Here is an 8,684-nt window from a genome sequence, read left to right on the forward strand (position 1 = left end):
CTCCCTTTAAAAGATCTACAGCCTAGAAGTTTCCTTATCTAGTTGTCACAAGAGGAATAATGGTAGATTTCTCATCACTGAGTAATGACTGTGGTCTTCAGAGCTGGGGCAGAGGAGATTCCTGCTGATAAGAATGAACCGTTTTAAAAATAGCTAAATCGTATTGTCTTTTTGACATTTTAGCTCAGATAAGACTAATACATTGTCAATATGTCTTAATTCTTCAGTCAAATTTGTTAAAAAATCTAATTTAGTCCCAATGTACAGTAAATGCATCAATCATATATCAGTCCCGAGGTAAAATAAATCAAAAATTTCAAAGTTATGAGAATATTTTTTTAGCTTTTGTGCAGTTGCATTATTTTCTGCTTAGAAATGTCAACACGATGAGATAATAATCAAAATAATTTCTGTTTTTAATATGAGAAAGCAAACGTCAAGATATTCCACAGAAACATCACTAAGAATGACCAACACAGAGGTGATAACTTCACATAAAATTGGCATGAAAATCCTTCACATCGTGTGTCAGTTCATCTGATAATACTCTGAGTACCTCTAGAGGGCAGTGAAGAAACATGTTAGTTAATTACACATGGAACACTACCAGCGACAAAATAAAGATCAGGATCATTTGAACATCTAATGCTAAAGTGTACAATTTTTATATTTTTGATAACATTTGCTTTATTCAAACTTTTGATTGGTTTGTCAAACAACCCTTGAAATCAATTTTTATTTTGTCACAAACACAAGTTTGTTTGGTAGCTATGGAGAGTAGTGAATAGAATTAGTTCAGTATATTATTGTAATTTTTCTACGAAAGGGAATAGCAATCATTCTCGAGAAACCATTGGCTTGGTAACCAGTTTTTTAACAACTATGCATTTGGAGGAAAAAAAAGTAGTTTAGCACAGCAGGATGAAACGAGACGTGTTTGTTGTGTTAGCCAAATAGTTGATGAAGACGATACTGTTCACAATAAAATACACATAATTGATACCCATGATTGTGTTTGTGTTTGATGGTGGCCATGTCCTATGAGACATGTATGTTCAAATTATGTTTATCGTTCTAAATCATTGTGGAAGTTAGGCTACTGAAGAAATATAGACGTGATTTAAATTCAAATAGAATTATAGTTAAAGTTGCATTTGTCACATGCACAAGTACAGTGAAATGCTTAACTTGCATGCTCTACCCAACAGCGCAGTAATCAATATCAAAATAGCATAACTAATACAAATGAAACATATAATAAAGACAAGCACAGTGCCAATACCACATGTACAATGTGCAGGGATACTGGAGTATTTCAGGTACATATTAAGATATTAGGAGAAAGTGACTGTTAGCAGGATTATTAATAATATTATTATTAATAATAATAATAATAATAATGATATAACTACTACTAATAATAGTCATATAAAAATATATATATATATAATTTAATATATATGATAATAATAATATAATATAATATATATGATAATAATAATATAATATAGTGCATATGATAATAATAATATAATATAGTGCATATGATAATAATAATATAATATAATATATATGATAATAATAATATAATATATGACAATAATAATTAATATATACGATAATAATAATATAATATATATGATAATAACAATATAATATAGTACATTTGATAATAATATAATATATATGACAATAATAATATAATATAATATATATGATAATAACAATATAATATAGTACATTTGATAATAATAATATAATATATGATAATAATAATATGATGTAGTACATATGATAATAATCATATAATATAATATATATGATAACAATAATATAGTATATTACATATGGCAATAATAATATAGTACATATGATAATAATACTATAATATAATAAATATGATAATAATAATATGATATAATATATTTGATAATTATAATATAATATATATGATAATAATATAATATAATATATATGATAATAATAATATAATGTAATATATATGATAATAATAATATAATATAATATATATGATAATAATAATAATATAATGTAATATATATGATAATAATATAATATAATATATATGATAATAATATAATATAATATATATGATAATAATAATAATATCATATAATATATATGAAAATAATAATATAATATATATGATAATAATAAAATAATAAAAATATAATAATAATATCATATAATAACTGCGATAAGAGGAAAAGGAAGGACCATTCACAACCACATTTTGAAGCTTGCAACTGAAGTCTCAGATATTGTTTTGGACACTGTTGATATAGCTTCAACAGCTATAAAACCATGAAACAATATAAAACCAGCTACTTATGAATTTGTGGACTTGTAAGAAGCAACACCAGTCACAGTCAAAATTACACATCCAAGTCAAACACTCAGTTGTCATACTTAACTACCATTGAAGAATAGTTTATCATTCAACTAAGCAATAGTTAATTACCACAACTAAGGACAGGACAACTAAGCAACGGTGTACATTTGAATGAATGCAAAACTAAGAGACTGTAGACCTGTTATGATGATTAAGGTGTAGATCTAAGAACTAAAGCTTTATCAAAATCTCTGTTAGCCTACACTGCGATCCATATCAATTATCAGAAAAGCTTAGAAGACTCAACACATCTTTCTAAGCGTAAATTCAGACATGTCATCTAAGTCAGAAAATCATTAAGCAATCAATCTTGGATAACATGCTGTGAATAAAACGTGAATAGCCTCCATTTGCTCAAACAAGGACTAGGCCTACGCTTATTTATTTTTTTTTATAAATAAAAATCGTCCTCTACAATAACAGTATGACATCGCCTGCTATGTAAAATTTAGAGGCTATATACGGTAGTGATTATTTTGCCCATGTGAATCCCCTCAATACATTGAGCATGGATAGCCTAGTGCGTGTCCCTTTCGAGCATGGAGCGTGTGGGTACTGTGTTTACTGTACAGCATATGTTTTACTCAAGAGCATTAATCAGTCCGTATATATCAAATAATAGTCCTAATGACCATGCTTTTCAGGGGATAATGCCCCTGAAGTTGAAAAGGTAAACGCTGCATTCCAGTCACTGTGTGCATTATCCATAATGCAATTTGACCAGGGAGGTCCGCTTTAATTATGATACTCATTAACCGTCATTAGGGTTAGCAGTGTGGTTAAGATCAGGTATAAAATCAGGTTTTTATGACTTTGTGGCTGTGCCAGCTATTGACCGCTCTGCTAACCTGCTCATTAAACGTGCAGGGAAAAACTCACCTGCCGAAAAGTATGCAGTAGCCTAGTTTACACAGCCTACTTAAAGACGAATTTGAAAAAAGTAGACCAATGTTGGCCACGCACAGATTGAATAACTCATGACCGACAATAACGGTCATGCGACAGCTATGGTTGAACTGTCTATTCAATAATACCCTACAGGAAGAAAAATACAGTATAAATGTTTTCAAACGTGTCGTGATCATAACTATAAAGACCTTTACTATAACGAGCGGAATGTTTTTTTTGTTGCACGGTGGATGTTGTGACTGACCAAATCCGATGCGTAAAAAAACAATGACTCAATGGGGGTCTCGTTTAACGCTGAATGCGATTATTGTGATTTTTATCTAGAAGTTGTTTGATAACATTTTATGTTTCCAGACATGTAACCCTGTTACTGAGCGACGCGAATCAACTGCGATGTGGCATCCGGTCCGTAGCCATATAGCCTACAGTTTGCGTAAATTGATGGTCAATTTGGATTCCTATATTTGACCATCATCATAAAATTATTTTCCTCTATAGGTTGAATAATTTCCTTTTAAACGTACCTATTATTTCCATATGACATGATACCGTGAAAACTTGTAGGATTGTATTCAGAATGAAATAAGCTAATATTAGAAATGAATTATGTTACTAGTACACTAGTGATGATAGTAATGTTTACCTTCTATCCCTTGAAACAGAATATGGAAAATCAATCGCAATTCCCGTCACGTAGCGACATCAGTGCTTTAGAAGAAGAAGTGCCATAGAATTACACTGAAGTGGAAAAGTGGAGAAAAAAAAGATCCTCTTCGGTAGCGGGAATCAAACAAAACACACATCAATAAGGTTATCCACTACAGCAAGTGATCCATGTCCTAAAAAGTCTATGGTCCACATGCAGGAGGCAAAAGCATTGATTGCAGAATATTTGTGTAACTCAAAGAGCCTATGTAATTCCTCTTCAGATATCTTGGGTTAACTGTGGTTCAATCGCGGGCGGCAGGAGAGATGCTGATGGTCCAAGTCACTTGATTTACATGAAATAGCCCTAGCCTGCGTGTGTTTTTAAAATGCTCTCTCTTGCAACAAATGGTGCAAATCGCTTGTATGGAAGACCGTTTCATTGAGCATGTGTAACAGCGTTTTAACAAGCGCATAAACTTCCATCCAAGAGCGCACAAAAATGAAACAGTTTGGTACGATGACTGAAAACTTCAGTTCTGTCTGCACTGTTTATTTTTTTTAAAGGTTATTATTCAGCAACAAAAAAAAGAACACATAAATGGGCTGAAGCCTGGGTGGTGTTCTGTCCCCCAACGGAGTTTGATGAGTGTTCCTTAGTGCAGTATCACTTACAGCGGGGCTGAAATAGACGTTATGCTGTATCAGTGTGCTAAGCTGTGCCTAGTTGTCTCAGTAGTATTGCATGAACCCGGACCCTTAGTACTGCCCACCTCTCTGCCTCCGACTGACATCACTGTGAGAGGAGGAGCCTACAATACATATTACAGATCCCATCCTCTCCAATCCTCTTAAAGCTGCACTGCAAAGAGGAGCTCCATGCATTGAGTTTTAGCTGGATGTCGAGTCTAGTGTTGACCACTACAAACACCACAAGATGCATCGGCTCTGCTGTAGTCTGGCTCCAATAACTGCCTGGGAAAGAGGGGGGACTGCACTAGCTTAGCCTTAACTCCCGCGCATTGACTCCCGCGCATTGACTCTGTACCGGTACCCCCCTGTACATAGCCCAGCTGCTGTTATTTTACTGCAGCTCTTTAATTATTTTTTATGTTTTATTTCTTACTTATCTATTTATTACCTAAAACGTATTTTTCTTGAACTGCATTGTTAGTTAAGGGTTTGTAAGTAAGCATTTCACTGTAAGGTCTACACCTGTTCGGTGCATGTGACAAATACGATTTGATTTGACTTTAATGATTTGGCAACCGCCTGAGAAAGATGGGGCACTACACTAGCCTGGCTCCAATAACCACCTGAGAAAGATGGGGCACTACACTAACCTGGCTCCAATAACCACCTGAGAAAGATGGGGCACTACACTAACCTGGCTCCAATAACCACCTGAGAAAGATGGGGCACTACACTAACCTGGCTCCAATAACCACCTGAGAAAGATGGGGCACTACACTAGCCTGGCCTGGCTCCAATAACCACCTGAGAAAGATGGGGCACTACACTAGCCTGTCTCCAATAACCACCTGAGAAAGATGGGGCACTACACTAGCCTGGCTCCAATAACCACCTGAGAAAGATGGGGCACTACACTAACCTGGCTCCAATAACCACCTGAGAAAGATGGGGCACTACACTAACCTGGCTCCAATAACCACCTGAGAAAGATGGGGCACTACACTAACCTGGCTCCAATAACCACCTGAGAAAGATGGGGCACTACACTAGCCTGGCTCCAATAACCACCTGAGAAAGATGGGGCACTACACTAGCCTGGCTCCAATAACCACCTGAGAAAGATGGGGCACTGCACTAACCTGGCCTGGCTCCAATAACCACCTGAGAAAGATGGGGCACTACACTAACCTGGCTCCAATAACCACCTGAGAAAGATGGGGCACTACACTAGCCTGGCTCCAATAACCACCTGAGAAAGATGGGGCACTACACTAGCCTGGCTCCAATAACCACCTGAGAAAGATGGGGCACTACACTAACCTGGTCTGGCTCCAATAACCACCTGAGAAAGATGGGGCACTACACTAACCTAGCTCCAATAACCACCTGAGAAAGATGGGGCACTGCACTAACCTGGCCTGGCTCCAATAACCACCTGAGAAAGATGGGGCACTAACCTAACCTGGCTCCAATAACCACCTGAGAAAGATGGGGCACTACACTAACCTAGCCTGGCTCCAATAACCACCTGAGAAAGATGGGGCACTACACTAACCTGGCTCCAATAACCACCTGAGAAAGAGGGGGCACTACACTAGCCTGGCTCCAATAACCACCGGAGAAAGATGGGGCACTACACTAACCTGGCTCCAATAACCACCTGAGAAAGATGGGGCACTACACTAGCCTGGCTCCAATAACCACCTGAGAAAGATGGGGCACTACACTAACCTGGCTCCAATAACCACCTGAGAAAGATGGGGCACTACACTAACCTGGCTCCAATAACCACCTGAGAAAGAGGGGGCACTACACTAGCCTGGCTCCAATAACCACCTGAGAAAGTTGGGGCACTACACTAACCTGGCTCCAATAACCACCTGAGAAAGATGGGGCACTACACTAACCTAACCTGGCTCCAATAACCACCTGAGAAAGATGGGGCACTACACTAGCCTGGCTCCAATTCCCTATGGGAAACACTAAGCATAAAGTTGCTCTTAAAGTTGCGCATACTGTATACCTCAGTTATAACAATGTAACAACATTATAGTAATATGCAGTTTCGTGGTAATGTCTCTGCTTTGCAAATGTGTTTTTTTATGCTATGAAACAGTAATTACAGTCCCTAATCAACTTGGGTGATTACTCACCTCGCACTGGACGAAGGGTTTTTCTTTAATGAGTCAGACGGGAAGGATATACTCCAAACACCCGAACAGGCCCTCATCCCAGTCATTCACTGGAGAAGGAAACAGAGATTTCGTGAAAAGAAATCAGGGTGACTTGTGAGGATCAGGCGATGAGTGGTTAATCTGCCTTGCCCTCCGTATTACTAACTAACGTTCAATCGCTGGAAAATAATTGGGTCGAACTGAAAGCACGTATATCCTACCAACGGGACATTAAAAACTGTAATATCTGGTGTTTCACAGAGTGTTGGCTGAACGACGACATTAATAAAATACACCTGGCGGGTTATACACTGCATCGGCAGGATAGAACCGCAGCCTCTGGTAAGACACGGGGCGGGGGCCTACGCATATTTGTAAACAACAGCTGGTGCACGATATCTAAGGAAGTCTCGAGGTTCTGCTCGACTGAGGTAGAGTATCTCATGATAAGCTGTAGACCACACTATCTACCTAGAGAGTTTTCATCTGTATTTTTAGTAACTGTCTACATACCACCACAGACAGAAGCTGGCACTAAAACCGCACAGCTCAATAAGCTGTATACCGCCATAAGCAAACAAGTAAACACTCATCCAGAGGTGACGCTCCTAGTGGCCGGGGATTTTAATGCAGGGAAACTTAAACCAGTTTTACCTAATTTCTACCAGGATGTTAAATGTGTCACCAGAGGGAAAAAAACTCTAGGCCACCTTTACTCCCCACACAGAGATGTGTACAAAGTTCTTCCTTGCCCTCAATTTGACAAATCTGACCATAATTCTATCAGCCTGATTCCTGCTTACAAGCAAAAATTTAAGCAGGAAGCACCAGTGACTAGGTCTATAAAAAAGTGGTCAGATTAAGCAGATGCTAAACTACAGAACTGTTTTGCTAGCACAGACTGGAATATGTTCAGAGATTCTAACGATGCCATTGAGGAGTACACCACATCAGTCACTGGCTTCATCAATAAGTGCATCGATGACGTCGTCCCCAAAGTGACTGTACGTACCCGAACCAGAAGCCATGGATTACAGGCACTGAGCTAAAGGCTAGAGCTGCCGCTTTCAAGGAGCGAGACTCTAACCTGGAAGGTTATAAGAAATCCCGCTATGTTCTCCATCGAACCATCAAACAGGCAAAGCGTCAATACATTTACATTTACATTTACATTTAAGTCATTTAGCAGACGCTCTTATCCAGAGCGACTTACAAATTGGTGCATTCACCTTATAATATCCAGTGGAACAACCACTTTACAAAAGTGCATCTAAATCTTTTAAGGGAGGGGGGGTTAGAGGGATTACTTTATCCTATCCCAGGTATTCCTTGAAGAGGTGGGGTTTCAGGTGTCTCCGGAAGGTGGTGATTGACTCCGCTGTCCTGGCGTCGTGAGGGAGCTTGTTCCACCATTGGGGTGCCAGAGCAGCGAACAGTTTTGACTGGGCTGAGCGGGAACTGTGCTTCCTCAGAGGTAGGGAGGCAAGCAGGCCAGAGGTGGATGAACGGAGTGCCCTTGTTTGGGTGTAGGGCCTGATCAGAGCCTGAAGGTACGGGGGTGCCGTTCCCCTCACAGCTCCGTAGGCAAGCACCATTGTCTTGTAGCGGATGCGAGCTTCGACTGGAAGCCAGTGGAGAGAGCGGAGGAGCGGGGTGACGTGAGAGAACTTGGGAAGGTTGAACACCAGACGGGCTGCGGCGTTCTGGATGAGTTGTAGGGGTTTAATGGCACAGGCAGGGAGCCCAGCCAACAGCGAGTTGCAATAATCCAGACGGGAGATGACAAGTGCCTGGATTAGGACCTGTGCCGCTTCCTGTGTGAGGCAGGGTCGTACTCTGCGAATGTTGTA

At 39.0% G+C, this 8,684-nt stretch overlaps 1 protein-coding gene across 2 annotated transcripts in view; it reads right to left on the reverse strand.

Moving 5' to 3' along the window:
• The window catches only part of LOC106604166 (protocadherin-11 X-linked), a 228,462-nt gene extending 223,756 nt beyond the window's left edge, over positions 1–4,706 (reverse strand). For both annotated transcript variants that reach the window (XM_014198585.3, XM_014198587.3), the window contains exon 1: positions 3,966–4,706. The gene's annotated coding sequence lies outside the window, so the exon portion shown is untranslated. The remainder of the gene's footprint in view (positions 1–3,965) is intronic.
• Positions 4,707–8,684: the final 3,978 nt, after the last annotated feature.

This window comes from Salmo salar, chromosome 05, assembly GCF_965601325.2.
Source record: "Salmo salar chromosome 05, fSalSal1, whole genome shotgun sequence".
NCBI lineage: Eukaryota > Metazoa > Chordata > Actinopteri > Salmoniformes > Salmonidae > Salmo > Salmo salar.